Source organism: Oncorhynchus kisutch, linkage group LG8 (assembly GCF_002021735.2).
Source record: "Oncorhynchus kisutch isolate 150728-3 linkage group LG8, Okis_V2, whole genome shotgun sequence".
Taxonomy (NCBI): domain Eukaryota; kingdom Metazoa; phylum Chordata; class Actinopteri; order Salmoniformes; family Salmonidae; genus Oncorhynchus; species Oncorhynchus kisutch.
In genome coordinates, this window is record NC_034181.2 from 10614916 (window position 1) to 10638139 (window position 23224).

At 44.5% G+C, this 23224-nt stretch overlaps 1 pseudogene; it reads left to right on the forward strand.

The window, feature by feature from the left end:
• The window catches only part of LOC109895176 (calcium/calmodulin-dependent protein kinase type II subunit beta-like), a 125025-nt pseudogene that overhangs the window by 11106 nt on the left and 90695 nt on the right, over positions 1 to 23224 (forward strand).

Below are 23224 nucleotides of genomic sequence, written 5' to 3' on the forward strand. Positions count from 1 at the left end.
CTAGTATTTGATCTGAGCTGTGTGGGAGATACTTCCAGGTCCTAGTATTTGATCTAAGCTGTGTGGGAGCTACTTCCATGTCCTAGTATTTGATCTGAGCTGTGTGGGAGCTACTTCCATGTCCTAGTATTTGATCTAAGCTGTGTGGGAGCTACTTCCATGTCCTAGTATTTGATCTAAGCTGTGTGGGAGCTACTTCCATGTCCTAGTATTTGATCTGAGCTGTGTGGGAGCTACTTCCAGGTCCTAGTATTTGAGGGGAATGGGATGTATAGGCTTAGCGCAGCAAATAATATTCAAAAGTAAGCTTATCCTTGTCATGACAGGGAGTGACAGACATGATTTTCACTTGTGTACTGCTTGTTGAGGTGTTCGGATATCCTCTTGGCAAATCATATTTATTTTTATGTCGTTCAAAACAAATGTTGAAACGTATGATGACACAAGCAAAAGAGCAGGAGGACTTAGAGGAAAAGAGAGGGAGATTGATAGATGAATGTGTGAAAGGGAGATATTGAGAGGGAGCCAGGGAGGGAGGGAGGGAGGGAGGGAGGGAGGGAGGGAGGGAGGGAGGGAGAGAGAGAGAGAGAGAGGGAGGGAGGGAGGGAGATTGATAGATGAAGGTGTGAAAGGGAGATATTGAGAGGGAGCCAGGGAGGGAGGGAGGGAGGGAGGGAGGGAGGGAGGGAAAGAGAGGGAGAGAGGGCAGGCACGTCAGGAACTTGGTAGCTGTGGGCCATGCGTCTGTTCCCCTACATGCCTTTAGCACGGGACTCTCATCTGACACACACACACACACACACACCCCGAAAACAACAGGTGTAGACGTTACTGTGAAATGCTTCCTTACGAGCCCTCTCCAAACAATGTGTTAAAAAGTAAGAAGATTAGCACACAATAAAGGAAACAGTAACACATTTAAAATAACAGTAATGAGGCTATATACAAGGAGTAGTGGTTCCGAATCAATGTGTAGGGGTATGAGGTAGTTGAGCTAATATGATAAAAGTGACGAGGCAATCAGGATATATAATTAACAGATAGTAAAAGCAGATTAGAGCAGAACACTCTGATTGACATCTTGTTACAAAGTAACTTTACAGCATTACTGGTATCTCATTCCTCTGGAAGCTCTTCACTGTTGTTGTTGTCATTGTTGTCAAGGCTACTGTATGGTTAACCTATGTGTGAAAGCTGTGTTGAACCCGTCCATCAGAGGAACTTTTAATGTCATCCGCCAAATGTCAGGGGTGGTCGAGGGTGGGGCTGTTGGCACAGCCCTCAGCCAATCAAAGAGCTTGTTTATGGATGTGGAGCCTGGACAGGGTTGCAGGCGGTCAGCTATTGGGCCACTATATTATCAATGGGAATATGAAACACGGCTTAAGTCATAGATACTGTTGATGAGAGAGAGAGTTAGTGTGAGGGTGTGGGTAGGTTCAGAGTCACCTGCAATGCATTGGCAGTCACAGAAGTCTGACCTGTATTTAGCCTGTATTTAGGATATATTTAGCCTGGATTTAGCCTATATTTAGCCTATATTTAGCCTGTATTTAGCCTGTATTTAAACTGTATTTAGGATATATTTAGCCTGTATTTAGGATATATTTTGGATATATTTAGCCTGTATTCAGCCTATATTTAGCCTGTATTTAGGATATATTTAGGATATATTTAGCCTATATTTAGCCTGTATTTAGGATATATTTAGGATATATTTAGCCTATATTTAGCCTGTATTTAGGATATATTTAGCCTGTATTTAGGATATATTTAGCCTATATTTAGCCTGTATTTAGGCTGTATTTAGACTGTATTTAGGCCTCATTTTGTCATTGTCAGGATGACTGGGTCTGATATTCTTAAAACTTCTCTAGGTAGGGGGCAGCATTTTGAATTTTGGAGGAAAAGCATGCCCAAATTAAACTGCCTTCTACTCAGGCCCAGAAGACAGGTTATGCATATAATTAGTATATGTGGATAGAAAACACTCTAAAGTTTCCAAAACTGTTAAAATAATGTATGTGAGTATAACAGAACTGATTTGGCAGGCGAAAACCTGAGAAAAATCCATTCAGGAAGTAGGATGTTTTTGTTGTTGAAGTTTTCTATTCAATGCCATTACAGTATCCATTGCTTTAGGACTCAAATTGCAGTTCCTTTGCCTTCCACTAGATGTCAACAGTCTTTAGAAATTGTTTCAGGCTTGTATTCTGAAAAATGAGGAAGTAAGAGCAGTCTGAATGAGTGGACCCTGCCGTGTCACAGAGCTTTTTCATGCGCGCGACCAAAGAGAGTGCCTTTCTTGTTTACCTTTTATATGGACAACGTTATTGTCCGGTTGAAATACGATCGATTATTTAGGCTAAAAACAACCTGATGATTGAATATAAACATTGTTTGACATGTTTCCATGAACTTTACGGATACAATTAGGATTTTTTTGTCTGCCTGTTGTGACTGCATTTGAGCCTGTGGATTACTGAAGAAAACGTGTGAACAAAATGGAGGTTTTCGGATATAAAGAGACACTTTATCGAACAAAAGGAACATTTATTGAATAAATGAATGTCTTCTGAGTGCAAACATATGATGATCATCAAAGGTAAGTGATTAATTGTACCTATATTTCTGACTTGTGTAACTCTTCTACTTGGCTGGTTACTGTTTGTAATGATTTGTCTGCTGGACTATGTTCTCAAATAATTGTAAGGTATGCTTTCGCCATAAAGCATTTTTTAAATCTGACACTGTGGTTGGATTCACAAGAAGTTCATCTTTAAACCTATGTTTAATAGTTGTATCTTTTCTGAATTTTTATAATGAGTATTTCTGTATTTGAATTTGGCGCTGTGCAATCTCACTGGATGTTGGCCAGGTGGGATGCTAGCGTCCTACATACCCTAGAGAGGTTAAAAAAATCTGCCGTTTCCAGATAATGTAGTCATTTACAGCAATTTGATGTTATTTTAATAGACAAAGAATTTGCTTTTCTTTCAAAAACAAGCACATTTCTAAGTGACCCCAAACTTTTGAACGGTAGTGTATATTATTTAGTACAGTGGCTAGTGAAAGTATTCACCTCCCTGGCATTTTTCCTATTTTGTTGCCTTACAACCTGGAATTAAAATACATTTTTGGGGGGTTTGTTATCATTTGATTTACACAACATGCTTACCACTTTGAAGATGCAAAATATTTTCTATTGTGAAACAAACAAGAAATAAGACAAAAAAACAGAAAAGTTGAGTGTGCATAACTATTCACCCCGCCAAAGTCAATACTTTGTAGAGCCACCTTTTGCAGCAATTACAGCTGCAAGTCTCTTGGGGTATGTCTCTACAAGCTTGGCACATCTAACCACAGGGATTTTTGCCCATTCATCAAGGCAAAACTGCTCCAGCTCCTTCAAGTTGGATAGGTTCCGCTGGTGTACAGCAATCTTTAAGTCATACCACAGATTCTCAATTGGATTGATGTCTGGGCTTTGACTAGGCCATTCCAAGACATTTAAATGTTTCCCCTTAAACCACTCGAGTGTTGCTTTAGCAGTATGCTTAGGCTCATTGTCCTGCTGTTAGGTGAACCTCCATCCCAGTCTCAAATCTTTGGAAGACTGAAACACGTTTCCCTCAAGAATTTCCCTGTATTTAGCACCATCCATCATACCTTCCATTCTGACCAGTTTCCCAGTCCCTGCTGATGAAAAACATACCCACAGCATGATGCTGCCACTACCATGCTTCACTGTGGGGATGGTGTTCTCGGGGTGATGAGAGGTATTGGGTTTGCGCCAGACTTGGCGTTTTCCTTGACGGCCAAAAAGATTAATCTGACCAGAATTCTTCCATATGTTTGGGAAGTCTCCCACATCACTTTTGACCAAACACCAAACATGTTTGCTAATTTTTGTCTTTTAGCAACGGCTTTTTTCTGTGCGCTCTTCCGTAAAGCCCAGCTCTGTGGAGTGTACAGCTTAAAGTGGTTCTATGGACAGATACTCCAATTTCCGCTGAGGAGCTTTGCAGCTCCTTCAGGGATATCTTTGTTCTCTCTGAATAATTCCCTCCTTGCCTGGTCCATGAGTTTTGGTGGGTGGCCCTCTCTTGGCAGGTTTGTTGTGGTGCCATATTCTTTCAATTTTTTAATAATGGATTTAATAATGCTCTGTCAGATGTTCAAAGTTTTGGATCATGTTTTATTACCCAACCATGATCTGTACTTCTCCACAACTTTCTCCCTGACCTGTTTGGAGAGCTCCTTGGTCTTCATGGTGCTGCTTGCTTGGTGGTGCCCCCTGCTTAGTGGTGTTGCAGACTCTGGGGCCTTTCAGAACAGGTATATATATATTTATACTGAGATCATGTGACAGATCATGTGACACTTAGATTGTACACAGGTGGACTTTATTTAACTAATTTATGTGACTTCTGAAGGTAATTGGTTGCTCCAGATCTAATTTCGGAGCTACATAGCACATGGGGTGAATACAAATGCACGCACCACTTAATTTTTTTTATTTATTTTGTTCATTTCACTTCAACAATTTGTACTATGTTATGTATGAAAGCCTAACTGGCATACATAAACAGCGAGTTTCAGGTTTGGGAAGATACTTTTCACCATAAAAATGCACCTTTATTGTCACGACTTCCGCCGAAGTTGGTCCCTCTCCTTGTTCGGGCGGCATTTCGGTGGTCGACGTCACCGGCCTTCTAGCCGTTGCCGATCCACTTTTCATTTTCCATTTGTTTTGTCTTTGTCTTACACACCTGGTTTCAATTCCCCAATTTACCTGTTCATTATTTAACCCTCTGTTCCCCCATGTTTTTTTTTGTGAGTGATTGTTTCTATGTAGGAAGGTCCGTTATTGTGGACTCTGTTTTTGTATTGCATTTATTATATGTTGAGTAAAATCAGTTTATTTACTCATATCTGCTGTCCTGCGCCTGACTCCTATACACCAGCTACACACAGACTTCCTTACATTTATAATGAAAGCATTACATGCATAATAACATTTTCAGTCACTTTTGATCATATTTGCGCTTATAGCCTACAACCATGTACGCATTTCTGCGCTTATAATGTGAAGAAATAGCCTAATAGTTTATCAACATTTTAAGCTAAATGTTCTGATCTCTTGTGTCAGCCTTAATGGGTAAATACATGTTTTTCAATGCTACTGGTTTTATTAATTTGGGATCTATCGGATCCCACAACTGTCCCAGACTATGTTCAGAATATTTATTTCTCGCACAGAATAGAATAGGTTAACTTTTGTACTATGGGAGATAGTAGATTAACATAGGCTAGTGCTTTTGCTGTTTGATAGGTCTACTCATCCTGTTGGCTGATGAAAAGTAAATGTGGACAGTTCCTCCAATATCTTCAATATGCACCTCGTAATTAGATAAGGATGCGCGCAGTTGCGTCCCAGATGTTTGTGTCTTCACTTGTAGCCTGTGAGAAAGACCTGATCATGTGATGGAGAGCCGTGTGAGTGAGAATGTCTTCGGAGCAGGTAGCACTCAGGGAGAAGGGCTGCAAAAGGCATGTTTTTTTAGGGTGCATTATGGCCACACGAAGGGGATGCCACCGGGAAAGTGCTTCTCAAATTGTGAATGAGAGATTGACAAAGTGTGTACAGCCTGCCCAAAAAACACAAAACTGAGCTCGTGCCTTTTCAAGCGACTTTTTTCAAATCATCATTAGTCGTGCCATGCAGCCTAGCCCAATGTTTGCAGAACAAATAAAGTTACATAAATCATTCTTAATTAAGCATACAGGAGTACCTATTTCTTTGTTAACCTCTCAACACAAAATAGCCTCATGTGCGCACGCCCTCAAATTGTTTGGAGAAAATATTGTTTTTATTTTATTCAGCTTCGTTCAATTGAATTCTTCATACTATAAAGTAATATAAAATAATGGCACTTAATTCTAAGCAAATCTTGTCTGCTGAATGAAGGTAGTGTAGCCCACAGCCATATGGCATAGCAAGATCAGGGACAAATCACATTATGCTATTCTGTTCTTCTGAAATAGACTACATTTTCTTCATATCATGTTTCTTTAGACCTGTCTAAAATAAATAATGGATTTATTGTGATGATGTAGGCTATATTACATGGATTTATTAGACTTTTAAAAATGTAGATGTTCCAAAGGTCTGCGTCAGTGGCTTGTAGGCTGTGTGTGGAAGCCAGGAGATGCTAAATGTGTTTATGTTAATTAACGGTCAATTACCGACAGTTATTTGCTTGACAATCACCGGCTGACGGAATTTCGTAACCGCCTCCTCTCCTCTCATGATGAGTCATAAATAGTCAGTCTACTCTGCTCCCTCACACTCAAGCATGCTAAAACCTTGCAGACAGTCTCACAGTATCAGACATGCATGCCCACACACAGAAACACGCAGAAATGTATGCAAAGGCTACACAAGTGCAGTCAGACTTTCTGTTGCACTTTCATTCTCTCTCATACACACACACACACACACACACACACACACACACACACACACACACACACACACACACACACACACACACACACACACACACACACACACACACACACACACAGTACAATACAGAGTTGAGTTCAGCTATCGCTGTAGGGTTTTTGGGCAGCAGTGGGTTTCTGTTGATTCTCATCCCCAGTGAACATCCTCTCTTCTCCTCCATCCTCTCTTCTTCTCCCCATCCTCTCTTCTCCTCCTCCTCCTCCTCCATCCCCTCCATCCTCTCTTCTCCTCCTCCTGCTCCTCCATCCCCTCATCCTCTCTTCTCCTCCTCCATCTCCTCATCCTCTCTTCTCCTTCTCCATCCCCTCATCCTCTATTCTCCTCCATCCCATCATCCTCTCTTATTCTCCACCATCTGCTCATGATCTCTTCTCCTACTCATCCCCTCAGCATGGTTCCAGTGGTATTTGTTCTGTGGTGAGGAAATCTTGACCCTGCCCAGCATACCTAACCGATACTCACAATATTCTGTCAATCCACACACAAACCAATACAGAGTCTGACATTAATTTGACATTTTAATATGCTTTTGCCACCACCATCCTATTCGCACCTATACCATTCTATACCAGACACCACCAGCCTATACCATTCTATACCAGCCACCACCAGCCTATACCATTCTATACCAGCCACCACCAGCCTATACCATTCTATACCAGCCACCACCAGCCTATACCATTCTATACCAGCCACCACCAGCCTATACCATTCTATACCAGCCACCACCAGCCTATACCATTCTATACCAGCCTATACCAGCCACCACCAGCCTATACCATCCTACGCCATCCTACACCAGCCTATACCATCCTATGCCATCCTATACCAGCCTATACCAGCCTATACCAGCCACCACCAGCCTATACCATTCTATACCAGCCCCCACCAGCCTATACCATCCTATACCATCCTATACCAGCCTATGCCATCCTACACCAGCCTATACTAGCCTATACCATCCTATACCAGCCACCACCAGCCTATACCAGCCTATATGATCCTATACCAGTCACCACCAGCCACCACCATCCTATACCAGCCTATACCAGCCACCACCAGCCTATACCAGCCACCACCAGCCTATACCAGCCACCACCAGCGTATTCCAGCCACCACCAGCCTATACCATCCAATACCAGCCACCACCAGCCTATACCAGCCACCACCAGCCTATACAAGCATATATCATCCTATACTATCCTATACCAGCCTATACCAGCCCCCACCAGCCTATACCATCCTATACCATCCTATACCAGCCTATGCCATCCTACACCAGCCTATACTAGCCTATACCAGCCTATACTAGCCTATACCATCCTATACCAGCCTATACCATCCTACACCAGCCTATACTAGCCTATACCATCCTATACCAGCCACCACCAGCCTATACCAGCCTATATGATCCTATACCAGTCACCACCAGCCACCACCATCCTATACCAGCCTATACCAGCCACCACCAGCCTATACCAGCCACCACCAGCCTATACCAGCCACCACCAGCCTATTCCAGCCACCACCAGCCTATACCATCCAATGCCAGCCTATACCAGCCACCACCAGTCTATTCCAGCCACCACCAGCCTATACCAGCCACCACCAGCCTATACCAGCCACCACCAGCCTATTCCAGCCACCACCAGCCTATACAAGCATATATCATCCTATACCATCCTATACTATCCTATACCAGCCTATACCAGCCACCACCAGCCTATACCAGCCACCACCAGCCTATTCCAGCCACCACCAGCCTATACAAGCATATATCATCCTATACCATCCTATACCAGCCATTACCACCCTATACCAGCCTATACCAGCCTATACCAGCCGTTACCATCCTATACCAGCCTATACCAGCCACCACCAGCCTATACCAACCCATACCAACCCATACCAGCCTATACCAACCTATACCATCCTATACCATCCTATACCAACCCATACCATCCTATACCAGCCTTTACCATCCTATACCAGCCTATACCAGCCACCACCAGCCTATACCAACCCATACCAACCCATACCAGCCTATACCAACCTATACTATCCTATACCATCCTATACCAGCCTATACCAGCCTATACCACCCGTTACCATCCTATACCAGCCTATACCAGCCACCACCAGCCTATACCAACCCATACCAGCCTATACCATCCTATACCATCCTATACCAGCCCATACCAGCCTATACCAGCCCATACCAGCCTATACCAGCCTATACCAGCCTATACCATCCTATACCATCCTATACCAACCCATACCATCCTATACCAGCCTATACCAGCCACCACCAGCCTATACCAACGAATGGATGAATGGAGAGTAGGAAAGAAAGGGTGAGAGTTGGGAGGAATGGAGAGTAGGAAAGAAAGGGTGAGAGTTGGGAGGAATGGAGAGTAGGAAAGAAAGGGGGAGAGTTGGGAGGAATGGAGAGTGTGATAGAAAGGGAGAGAGGAGGAAGAGAGTTGGAGGTAGGAGACAATAATAGTAATCAGTGTTGTCTTTGTCCTCAGACAGCAGTTTGTCTTCGTAATTTAAACACTGTCCTCTCTCTCCTCTCTCCCTCAGCCATCGCTCTCCCCTCATCTTTAGAACATGTAATCACTAGGTACTCTCTTCACTGTCACTCTTCTATGTGTGTGTGTGTGTGTGTGTGTGTGTGTGTGTGTGTGTGTGCATGTGACCATGTGTGTGTGTGTATGTGTGTAACCCTCTGTGCTCTGCATAGTGTGCGTTCACATACACCCTGCTGTGTGTGTGTGTGTGTGTTGTTTTCTCTGTGTGTGTTGTTCGTGTATGGTACAGGCTTTATGTAACAGTGATGATCTCCAACAGGTATTCCATGGCAGTCAGTCAGTCACTAGCCAGTCTACATTGTGTCCCCTCCAATCTGTTGGAGAATGATCATTATGTCTGGCTCCCTCCCTCCCTGCCTGTCTCCCTGCCTGTCTCTGACATCCAACTGTCTGTATATTATTTTGTTCAGTCACAGATAGTGACAATGAAGTGCATTGGTTTATGACATCGAAGTAAAGTGCAGTCACGTGGTGAAGATGACACACTAGAACAGAATTCTGGTTAATATACAGTCATAATGATTTTAAAAAACACCTTGTTTATACAGCAAAAGACTCTTAAGGTCACGGAGTTCACGGGAAACTAATGAACTAAATGAATGCCACTACCAGTATGGACAGCATAGTAAATTATGATAAGACTTGTGAGTTGGAATTGTAACGGAATTCAGAATACACTTAAGAGGTATATAATTCTGGTGCATTTAAAGCCTCTTAATTGTGATGTGGCAATAATCTAAGATTAAGATATGGGTGGGTCAGGTGTTCTCCTCCCCAGGTGGCAAGCGTTCTAAGTGTGTCAGCATTCTAATTGCAAAGAAGAATGTCTTTCAAACCTTCTAACTTGCATACTTACCAGGATGGTGGACGTGTGATAGCCTCAGGATGGTTACAAAATGACACGTGTACCCTAATAAATGTACATGCACCTAATACTTCACAAAACACCGTCCTCTCTTCCTTGGTGCCTGCGATATCTAGCTCTCTTCAGGGTCCCATAGTCATGGGCGGTGACTTTAATTTGGGTTTGCAGTCCCTTACTAGACCATACTGGTGCCCCCCTTCCCTCAGACAGGCCTGTCGCAGCAGCAATGGTGGAATTATTTCACTTGTATTCACTTGAATACACCTTCTACTCAAAAGCCCTCAATTCTGATTCCAGGATCGACCGTATTCTTCTGTCCTCTAACCTGATTCAGAATGATATTGATACCAGTATTCATAGTATTCTCATCTGTGACAACCCCCCCCCCCCCCCCCCCCGCTAATCCCTTCATACCTCGACAGTCGAGGCTGAACACCTCCCTCTTGAAAAACAAGGATTTCTCTAGGTGTGACAGAATCATAGAATTCGTTGAACTGAACCTTAGCTCTGTGACTCTGGTTGACACCATCTGGGAAGCTTTTAAGGCCACTTGCACAGGTTGGATAATTAGTTTCTCATCAGCTGAAAAAAATGAAAGGGCTCAAAGAAAAAGTCTAAGCTGTCTTCAGAGGTTCAAATACTGGAGGAGGAACATACTGTATGTTAGAGCCGTTGAACCTAGCCTTGAGAACCTCCCTCCTGTCTACCAGGGCAGATCTACAGAAACACGAGGAGACTGATTTTGCTCTTTTCCGACTCCAGAGATTTCATTTTGAGTCAGGGCAGAGGGCAGGTGGCAGGGGGATGTTAGCGCAGGGGGGATGTTAGCGCAGGGGGATGTTAGCGCAGGGGGGATGTTAGCGCAGGGAGGTTATTAGCGCAAGGGGGATGTTAGCGCAGGGGGGATGTTAGCGCAGGGGGGATATTAGAGCATAAGGGAAGAGGGCAGGGGGGGTGTTAGAGCAGGGGGGATATTAGAGCATAAGGGAAGAGGGCAGGGGGGGTGTTAGAGCATAAGGGAAGAGGGCAGGAGGGATATTAGCGCAGGGGGGATGTTAGCGCATACATTGAAGCAGATGGAGAAGCAACAGCTGATTCTAGCCATTAGAGATAGTAAGGGAGTATTTGAATGTGATGCCAACAGAATGAATCAATCTTTCACATTGTATGGGTCAGAGAGTACAGCAGGTGACAGCGACTGTTCTTTAAGAGCTTTGACCTTCCCACAGTCAATCTAGTGGATGAAGTTGGTTTGGACATCCCGATCAACCAGTTAGAAATTGAAAACGCAATTATAAAAATGTCCTCTGGGAAAAGGCCTGGCGATGACGGCTTGGGTATTGAAACCTACAAATGCTTTAAAAAAAACAGCGGTCCACGATCCTTCTGAAATTATTTGATGAAGCACCAGAGTCTGAATCTATGCCTCCGTCCATGTGTCGAACAACTATCTCTCTGGAACCCAAGCCTAGTTAGGGTCCTTTAGAGGTGGACGTTTCCGTCCCTTAAGTCTGTTGAACAGCTACTATAAGCTATTAACCAAGACCCTCGCCTTACGCTTAGAGATGGTAATCCCATCAATAATGAATCTAGACCAGGTTGGGTTCATCCCAGGTCGTCTCTCTGTGAATAACAGGCTGTTTCATGTCATGTCCGAGGCTCACTCCCTTAAAACTGCAGCTGTAGCAGCATCCTTGGAAGCCAAGAAGGCCTTTAACAGGATAGAATAGCCATACCTGTTTCATCCATTCACCAAGTTTGGCTTTGGTCCCATTAGCTGGGTCAGGGTCATTATACAGCGAATTTGTCTCATCTGTCAAAATGAACGATAGAGTGTCTGACTCATTTTGTCTCCACCGAGGTGTGAGACAGGGTTGCTCCGCTAGTCCCCTCCTATGTATTTTAGCCTTAGAACCCCCTGGCATGTGCGATACGTGCTGAAGAGACCGTTCCAGATGTGCGCATTTATGAACATGAGTTGAAATTGAATCTATACGCTGACGACATCCTACTCATCCTTAGGAACCCTGCAAATCTCCGCACCCGGGCAGTCTTAACAATCATTGACTCCTTTGGCTCCCTCTCAGGACACAAGATCAACTGGAGAAAGGGAGAGGCTATACCTCTCAACATACACCCATTTCAGGCTGACTTAGTGGGTTTCTCATTTTTTCGGATGACTAGTGGCATGAAGTATCTAGGAATGAATATAGTATCCCTCAGAACCAAGAAATTCAGCCTAAATGGACCTAGTGTATTACCTAGGCTAGCCTATGTCATCTCTTCCATCACCTCTCAACGTCCCACAGTCGTGGTTTAAGGAGGTACAAACTCTCTCCTCGCAGTTCTATTATGGAACAATCAGAAACCAAGGATAGGGTATAGAAAACGGACAGTACCTAGATTTAAAGGTGGGGCGGGTGTCCCAGATGGATTATTCTACTACTTGTCATATCATTCAAGATGTCCCCTTACATGGGCTTACAAATCAGAATCTAAGATCTGCAGCTGGGAGTGGTTGGAGGAGAGGATAGTGTCACAACACAGGTCCGTTTCCCCTGTCATCAACGTGGTACTGCCCCAAACCTAGCTACTGCCCCAAACCTAGCTACTGCCCCAAACCCAGCTACTGCCCCAAACCCCCTACTGCCCCAAACCCCCTACTGCCCCAAACCAGCTACAGCCCCAAACCCAGCTACTGCCCCAAACCCCCTACTTCCCCAAACCCCCTACTGCCCCAAACCCAGCTACTGCCCCAAACCCCCTACAGCCCCAAGCCCCCTACTGCCCCAAACCCAGCTACTGCCCCAAACCCCATACTGCCCCAAACCCCATACTGCCCCAAACCCCATACTGCCCCAAACCTAGCTACTGCCCCAAACCCAGCTACTGCCTCAAACCCCCTACTGCCCCAAACCCCCTACTGCCCCAAACCCAGCTACTGCCCCAAACCCCATACTGCCCCAAACCCCTTACTGCCCCAAACCCCCAAACCCCCTACTGCCCCAAACCCCGCTACTGCCCCAAACCCAGCTACTGCCCCAAACCCCCTACTGCCCCAAACCCCCTACTGCCCCAAACCCAGCTACTGCCCCAAACCCAGCTACTGCCCCAAACCCAGCTACTGCCCTTGACAGTGGAATTATCAGGTTCTCATGTAGCATAGTTAAGATGCTGCACAGAAGGTTGGGTGTAAATGGTGTGTCTGTTCCAACACTTTGAATAGTAGACTCTGACATAGCCACGGTATTTCATCTATTGGTCAGATTGTTAAAGGGCAGATTTTGGTTTGAGCGATTCTTCATTTTTAGCATACCTACAGCTTAAGACAGTCATATACAAGGTTGGTAAAACGGAGAATGCTGAGTCTGCCTGTGGAACAGAGTTAGATCAGAACCTCAGGAAAGCTGCCTCCTCGACAGGAACTGGATCAAGCATTTATAGGCCGTTGTTTTTTTCCATCCTAAACACATATTCCCCCATTCAGTTAGCATAACAATGGGTCACGATTCACCCAATCAGTTAGCATCACAATGGGTCACTATTCCCCCATTCAGTTAGCATCACAATGGGTCACTATTCCCCCATTCAGTTAGCATCACAATGGGTCACTATTCCCCCATTCAGTTAGCATCACAATGGGTCACTATTCCTCCATTCAGTTAGCATCACAATGGGTCACTATTCCCCCATTCAGTTAGCATCACAATGGGTCACTATTCCCCCATTCAGTTAGCATCACAATGGGTCACTTTTTCCCATTCAGTTAGCATCACAATGGGTCACTATTCCCCCATTCAGATTGCATGGGAGTGTGACCTGAACACTTCTCTCACCCCATCGCAAAGGGACACTATTTGGAGAAGGGGTCTGACCACTTCAAAATGTGCTAGGAAAAGATTATTCAGTACAAGATATTGTGCAGAGCCTATATCACCCCTGTACATATCCCAAATATCTATCCATCTGTCTCTCTACCTCTAATATCTCTCCATGTGTCTCTCTACCTCTAATATCTCTCCATCTGTCTCTACCTCTAATATCTCTCCATCTGTCTCTACCTCTAATATCTCTCCATCTGTCTCTATCTCTAATATCTATCCATCTGTCTCTCTATCTCTAATATCTCTCCATCTGTCTCTACCTCTAATATCTCTCCATGTGTCTCTCTATCTCTAATATCTCTCCATGTGTCTCTCTACCTCTAATATCTCTCCATCTGTCTCTACCTCTAATATCTCTCCATCTGTCTCTACCTCTAATATCTCTCCATCTGTCTCTACCTCTAATATCTATCCATCTGTCTCTCTATCTCTAATATCTCTCCATCTGTCTCTACCTCTAATATCTCTCCATGTGTCTCTCTATCTCTAATATCTCTCCATGTGTCTCTCTACCTCTAATATCTCTCCATCTGTCTCTCTACCTCTAATATCTTTCCATCTGTCTCTCTACCTCCTCAGACCACCAGAAGTTAGAGAGAGAGGCCCGTATCTGTCGCCTGCTCAAGCACTCCAACATCGGTGAGTCTTTCTAATCTAAACAACGCACAAACGCAATGACACCAGCCTATGCCTCAATGACACCTGCCTATGCCTCATTGACACCTGCCTATGCCTCAATGACATCTGCCTATGCCTCAATGACACCTGCCTATGCCTCATTGACACCTGCCTATGCCTCAATGACACCTGCCTATGCCTCAATGACACCTGCCTATGCCTCAATGACATCTGCCTATGCCTCAATGACATCTGCCTATGCCTCATTGACACCTGCCTATGCCTCAATGACATCTGCCTATGCCTCAATGACACCTGCCTATGCCTCATTGACACACAGATGTAGGATCTTAATTTGATCACTCTTTTGTTGCTGAGACTTTTCTGGCACAGCAGGAAATGCAAACTTGTAGTGTATTTGAGTTTTAAAAATGATTTTTTTTATTTGCACTAACGAAAAATGTATCGACCACCACAACGTTTTTCATTAATTATAATCCACATAATAATTCACATTTCCTGCTGCTGCAGGATTATTTTCTGCTGTAGCAAACTGGCTCAAATTAAGATCCCACATCTGTATCAATATATCGATTGAAATCTATGCGCTGCACCATAAAGTCTGCAGCTTCAATCTTCAATCTATAAGGCGGCACCAAGTTTTGATATCTCTGTCTTGTTTGACTATTCCACGTTGAGTGTCATGCTCAGTATCCAGGGTCTGACCTCGGTGCGTTTAGATTTATCCTTCTGTTGTCATGCATTATTACTGGCCAAGTATGAATTAAAGGCTTGTTAATGTTTCTATGCATGGCGTGGAGTTTTTGCCCCCTAATGATATTCCAGTATTCACACTACCTGATTATTCCCACTTCTTCTTGCTGCTTGTTCATTTTATTATTATCTATCCCTTGTTATCACCAGAACATACAACTCTTTTTTTATCCCTTGTTATCACCAGAACATACAGCTCTTGTCCGTCCGTCAGATCTAGTGTCAAAGAAGCTCTCCTCTTCCTCTGTTTCTCTGAGCCTTATTCATAGGCACAGGACGTAGCGGTGCTAATCTGAAAACAAGGCTCCCCAAATTCGATCAGCAAATTGATTGTGCTACTAGGGCTGGCAAAACCCTAGACCACTGTTATTCTAACTTCCGCGATGCATATAAGGCCCTCCCCCGCTCTCCCTTCGGAAAAGCTGACCACGTCTCCATTTTGTTGCTCCCAGCCTATAGACAGAAACTAAAACTGGAAGCACCCGTGCTCAGGTCTGTTCAACGCTGGTCCGACCAATCGGATTCCACGCTTCAAGATTGCTTTCGATCACGTGGACTGGGATATGTTCCGCATTGCGGCGAACAACAACATTGACGAATACGCTGATTCGGTGAGCGAGTTTATTAACAAGTGCATCAGTGATGTTGTACCCACAGCTTCTATTAAAACATTCCCCAACCAGAAACCGTGATTGATGGCAGCATTCATGCAAAACTGAACGTGCGAACCACTGCTTTTTAATCAGGGCAAGGCGACCGGAAACATGACCGAATACAAACAGTGTAGCTATTCCCTCCGCAAGGCAATCAAAAAAGCTAAGCTTCAGTAGAGGGACAAAGTCGCAATTCAACAGCTCAGACACGAGAGGTATGTGGCAGGGTCTACAGTCAATCACGGACTACAAAAGAAAAACCAGCCCCGTCGCAGATCACGATGCCTTCCTCCCAGACAGACTAAACAACTTTTTTGCTCGCTTTGAGGACAATACAGTGCCACTGACACGGCCCGATACCAAAACCTGCAGGCTCTCCTTCACTGCAGCCAACATGAGTAAAACATTTAAATGTGTTAACCCTCGCAAGGCTGCAGGCCCAGACGGCATCCCCCCTCAGAGCATGCGCAGACCAGCTGGCTGGTGTGTTTACAGACATATTCAATCAACCCTTATCCCAGTCTGCTGTCCCCACATGCTTCAAGAGGGCCACCATTGTTCCTGTTCCCAAGAAAGCTAAGGTAACTGAGCTAAACAACTATCACCCTGTAGCACTCACTTCCGTCATCATGAAGTGCTTTGAGAGACCAGTCAAGGACCATATCACCTCCACCCTACCTGACACCCTAGACCCACTCCAATTTGCTTACCGCCCCAATAGGTCCACAGACGACGCAATCGCCATCACACTGCACACTGCCCTAACCCATCTGGACAAGAGGAATACCTATGTAAGAATGCTGTTCATAGATTACAGCTCAGCATTTAACACCATAGTACCCTCCAAACTCGTCATTAAGCTCGAGACCCTGGGTCTCAACCCCGCCCTGTGCAACTGGGTCCTGGACTTCCTGACGGGCCGCCCCCAGGTGGTGAGGGTAGGTAACAACATCTCCACCCCGCTGATCCTCAACACTGGGTCCCCACAAGGCTGCGTTCTCAGCCCTCTCCTGTATTCCCTGTTCACCCACGACTGTGTGGCCATACACGCCTCCAACTCAATCATCAAGTTTACAGACGACACTACAGTGGTAGGCTTGATTACCAACAACGACGAGACGGCCTACAGGGAGGAGGTGAGGGCCCTCGGAGTGTGGTGTCAGGAAAATTACCTCACACTCAATGTCAACAAAACAAAGGAGATTATTGTGGACTTCAGGAAACAGCAGAGGGAGCAGCCCCCTATCTACATTGACGGGACAGTAGTGGAGAGGGTGGAGAGTTTTAAGTTCCTTGGCGTACACATCACGGACAAACTGAAATGGTCCACCCACACAGACAGAGTGGTGAAGAAGGCGCAGCAGCGCCTCTTCAACCTCAGGAGGCTGAAGAAATTTGGCTTGTCACCAAAAACACTCACAAGCTTTTACAGATACACAATCAAGAGCCTCCTGTCGGGCTGTATCACCGCCTAGTACGGCAACTGCTCCGCCCACAACCGTAAGGCTCTCCAGAGGGTAGTGAGGTCTGCACAATGTATCACCGGGTGCAAACTACCTGCCCTCCAGGACACCTACACCACCCGATGTCACAGGAAGGCCAAAAAGATTATCAAGCACAACAACCACCCGAGCCACTGCCTGTTCACCCCGCTATCATCCAGAAGGCGAGGTCACTACAGGTGCATCAAAGCAGAGACCGAGAGACTGAAAAACAGCTTCTATCTCATGGCCATCAGACTGTTAAACAGCCGTCACTAACATTGAGTGGCTGCTGCCAACATACTGACTCAACTCCAGCCACTTTAATAATGGAAAAATGTATGTATTAAATGTATCACTAGCCACTTTAAACAATGCCACTTTATATTATATAATGTATTCATACCCTACATTACCCATCTCATATGTATATATTGTACTCTATACCATCTACTGCATCTTGCCTATGCCGTTCGGGCATCACTCATTCATATATTTGTATGTACATATTCGTATTCATTACTTTACACTTGTGTGTTTAATGTAGTTGTTGTGAAATTGTTAGATTACTTGTTAAATATTACTGCACTGTCGGAACTAGAAGCTCAAGCATTTCGCGACACTTGCATCAACATCTGCTAACCATGTGTCTGTGACCAATAACATCTGCTAACCATGTGTATGTGACAAATAACATATGCTAACCATGTGTATGTGACAAATAACATATGCTAACCATGTGTATGTGACAAATAACATATGCTAACCATGTGTATGTGACCAATAACATCTGCTAACCATGTGTATGTGACCAATAACATCTGCTAACCATGTGTATGTGACCAATAACATCTGATAACCATGTGTATGTGACCAATAACATCTGATAACCATGTGTATGTGACCAATAACATCTGCTAAACATGTGTATGTGACAAATAAATTAGATTTGGATTTGATTTGCTGAGGATGCAGCAACAGCCCCTGTTACATCTGCACTTTGACCTTTACTGGTGTTAGTGAACCCACATCTGTAGCGCGACCCGCATTCTTTTGTCAGCATCTCTGCTTTGTCAATAAAGATAGTTGTACAATTAAGAACAGTATCTTGCAAGATTCCATAGTTGGAATTGTAAGAGTTGTTTCCCTGTCCCTTTCTCTGTGATGTCATTCTAATGGAATCCAGATAGAACAAAACCCTGTCCCTTTCTCTGTGATGTCATTCTAATGGAATCCAGATAGAACAAAACCCTGTCCCTTTCTCTGTGATGTCATTCTAATGGAATCCAGATAGAACAGAACCCTGTCCCTTTCTCTGTGATGTCATTCTAATGGAATCCAGATAGAACAAAACCCTGTCCCTTTCTCTGTGATGTCATTCTAATGGAATCCAGATAGAACAAAACCCTGTCCCTTTCTCTGTGATGTCATTCTAATGGAATCCAGATAGAACAAAACCCTGTCCCTTTCTCTGTGATGTCATTCTAATGGAATCCAGATAGAACAAAACCCTGTCCCTTTCTCTGTGATGTCATTCTAATGGAATCCAGACAGAACAAAACCCTGTCCCTTTCTCTGTGATGTCATTCTAATGGAATCCAGATAGAACAAAACCCTGTCCCTTTCTCTGTGATGTCATTCTAATGGAATCCAGATAGAACAAAACCCTGTCCCTTTCTCTGTGATGTCATTCTAATGGAATCCAGATAGAACAAAACCCTGTCCCTTTCTCTGTGATGTCATTCTAATGGAATCCAGACAGAACAAAACCCTGTCCCTTTCTCTGTGATGTCATTCTAATGGAATCTAGATAGAACAAAAACCCTGTCCCTTTCTCTGTGATGTCATTCTAATGGAATCCAGATAGAACAAAACCCTGTCCCTTTCTCTGTGATGTCATTCTAATGGAATCCAGATAGAACAAAACCCTGTACCTTTCTCTGTGATGTCATTCTAATGGAATCCAGATAGAACAAAACCCTGTCCCTTTCTCTGTGATGTCATTCTAATGGAATCCAGATAGAACAAAAACCCTGTCCCTTTCTCTGTGATGTCATTCTAATGGAATCCAGACAGAACAAAACCCTGTCCCTTTCTCTGTGATGTCATTCTAATGGAATCCAGATAGAACAAAACCCTGTCCCTTTCTCTGTGATGTCATTCTAATGGAATCCAGATAGAACAAAACCCTGTCCCTTTCTCTGTGATGTCATTCTAATGGAATCCAGATAGAACAAAACTCTGTCCCTTTCTCTGTGATGTCATTCTAATGGAATCCAGATAGAACAAAAACCCTGTCCCTTTCTCTGTGATGTCATTCTAATGGAATCCAGACAGAACAAAAACCCTGTCCCTTTCTCTGTGATGTCATTCTAATGGAATCCAGATAGAACAAAACCCTGTCCCTTTCTCTGTGATGTCATTCTAATGGAATCCAGATAGAACAAAACCCTGTCCCTTTCTCTGTGATGTCATTCTAATGGAATCCAGATAGAACAAAACCCTGTTTTTAAACATTTACATCAAATGGTGCAAAGTTATGGGCAAAGACACAACACATCCACATCAAATCAAATATTTTTCTTGATAAAATAAAATGTTAAACAACCACTTTTTGTGCAGTATTAATTTACCATCCTTACAAACCACTTAATGTAAATGTATATTACTGTGTTGTACATAGGCTGGTCATCTAGGTTAGTACCTGTAGACTTTCTATCACCATGGAGATAAAACAATACAAGACATTAACTGAGTACATTGAGACATCAAGTGGTTTGTGGTTATGTGATGTGATGATGTGGCTCAGTTGGTAGAGCATGCCAGGGTTGTGGGTTCGATTCCCATGTGGGAAAAGTATGAAAATGTCTACACTCACTACTGTAAGTTGCTCTGGATAAGAGTGTTTACTAACATGGAAAATGAATGAACAGACCGTTTCAGTTTTCACATAGAAATAAGTTGCATTTGCAAAGTATTTAAAGAAACATACATCAAGCAAGTATTTTTATATTACACAAGTATTATCAGATTAAGTGTTTTGTACAGATAATTATCAAGTTACAAATACTGGACTCAAGTTCTCAAATATATTTAGTTTTTCAAAAATCACAGAAGTACTGGGTCTTTACTAGTCCTGTGTTGGAGGACGATATATATTTTCTGCAGCACCCCACCCCCAAACTACTTCCCTTATACACTTATTCACTTTAATTCAAATGCCATGATGTGTTTGAAATCAGAGCGTCTATTTTTTAAAATGTTTTTCCTTGCATTGATCATGATATGTGGTTGTTTTAGCTACTTTAGTTGAATGCACCGATTGACACTGAAAAAGAATGTCTGCTACAGTAAATTACTAAATGTGAATGTGTAGAGATTTGATTTGACCTCCCATGGCTTCTCTGGCTCTCTCTCTCGCTCTCTTGCTCTCTTTCTCTCTCTCTCTCTCTCTCTCTCTCTCTCTCTCTCGCTCTCTCTCACTCTCTCTGGCTCTCTCTCTCTCTCGCTCTCTCTGGCTCTCTCTCTCTCACTGTCTCTCTCTCTCTTTCTCTCTCTTTCTCTCTCTCTCTCTGGCTCTCTCTCTTTGGCTCTCTCTCTCTCTCTCTCGCTCTCGCTCTCTCTCTCTCGCTCTCTCTCTCTCTCCTCTCTCGCTCTCTCTGGCTCTCTCTCTCTCTCACCGGTCTCTCTCGCTCTCTCTGGCTCTCTCTCTCTCTCTCACGGGTCTCTCTCACGGTCTCTCTCTCTCTCTCTCTCTCTCTCTCTCTCTCTCTCTCTCTCACTGTCTCTCTCTCTCTGTCTCTCTCACTGTCTCTCTCTCTCTCTCTGTCTCTCTCTCTCTCTCGCTCTCTCTGGCTCTCTCTCTCTCTCTCGCTCTCTCTGGCTCTCTCGCTCTCTCACTCTCTCTGGCTCTCTCGCTCTCACTGGCTCTCTCGCTCTCTCTGGCTCTCTCTCTCTCTCTCACGGTCTCTCTCACTGGCTCTCTCTCTCTCTCTCTCCCTCTCACTGTCTCTCTCTCGCTCTCTCTCTCGCTCTCTCTCTCTCTCTCTCTCACTGTCTCTCTCTCTCTCTCTCTCTCTCTCTCTCTCTCTCTCTCTCTCTCCTCTCTCTCTCTCTCTCTCTCTCTCTCTCTCTCTCTCTCTCACTGTCTCTCTCTCTCACTGTCTCTCTCTCTCACTGTCTCTCTCTCTCTCTCTCTGTCTCTCTCTCTCTCTCTCTCTCTCTCACTGTCTCTCTCTCTCACTGTCTGTCTCTCTCTCTCACTGTCTCTCTCTCTCTCTCTCTGTCTCTCTCTCTCTCTCTCTCTCTCTCTCTCTCTCACTGTCTCTCTCTCTCTCACTGTCTCTCTCGCTCTCTCTGGCTCTCTCTCTCTCTCACTCTCTCTCTCTCTCGCTCTCTCTCTCTCACTGTCTCTCTCGCTCTCTCTCTCTCTCACTGTCTCTCTCTCTCTCACTGTCTCTCTCTCTCTCGCTCTCTCTCTCTCACTGTCTCTCTCTCGCTCTCTCTCTCTCGCTCTGTCTCTCTCTCTCTCACTGTCTCTCTCGCTCTCTCTCTCTCACTGTCTATCTCGCTCTCTCTCTCTCTCGCTCTCTCTCTCTCTCTCTTTCAGTCCGTCTCCATGACAGTATATCAGAGGAAGGATTCCACTACCTCCTGTTTGACTTGTAAGTTATTCATCTCCTCCACCTCTTTAAACCTCTTTCTTCCATCTATCCTCTCATACAATACACACCACTGTTCTCCCTTTACCCGAGGTTCAGCCCGCTAGCCATACTAGCTTTAGTTTCCATGGTAACGGCTGGGACGGGGGGATGAGAGAGATACAGAGAGAGAGAGAGTGAGAGAGGAGGGTTGATGTGGGTCCTGGTGAAGCGAGCCGGAGCGAGAGGTGCCCCCCCCCTGACTGAGCTCTGATTGGCTAATGAGCTCATCTCTGATTGCAGGGTGACTGGAGGGGAGTTGTTTGAGGACATCGTAGCCAGAGAGTACTACAGTGAGGCTGACGCCAGGTAAGAAATACATCTGTCTGTCTACCTGGCTGACAAATACATGACATGGCCAAAAGTATATGGACACCCCTTCAAATGAGTGGATTCAGGTATTTCAGCCACACCCGTTGCTGATAGGTGTATATAATCGAGCACACAGCCGTGCAATCTCCATAGACAAATATCGGCAGTAGAATAGCCAGTACTGAAGAGCTCAGTGCCTTTCAATGTGTCCTGTCATAGAAAGCCACCTTTCCAACAAGTCAGTTTGTCAAATTGCTGCCCTGCTAGAGCTGCCCCGGTCAACTGTAAGTGCTGTTATTGTGAAGTGGGAACATCTAGGACGAGAAATGGCTCAGCCGCAAAGTGGTAGGCCACACAAGGTCACAGAACGGGACCATGTAAAAATGGTCTGTCCTCGGTTGCAACACTCACTACCGAGGTCCAAACTGTCTCTGGAAGTAACGTCAGCACAAGAGCAGCCATTCCCACAAGATCACCATTCACTAATGCTCTTGTGGCTGAATGGAAGCAAGTCCCAGCAGCAATGTTCCACCATCTAGTGGAAAGCCTTACCAGAAGAGTGGAGGCTGTTATAGCAGCAAAGGGGGGACCAACATGATTTTGGAATGAGATATTCAACGAGCAGGTATCCACATACTTTTGGCCATGCAGTGTACATCTTTATACCTCAACCTGGCCGACACATACATCTCTCTATCTGTCTACCTGGCTGACACATACATCTCTCTATCTGTCTACCTGGCTGACACATACATCTCTCTATCTGTCTACCTGTCTACCTGGCTGACACATACATCTCTCTATCTGTCTA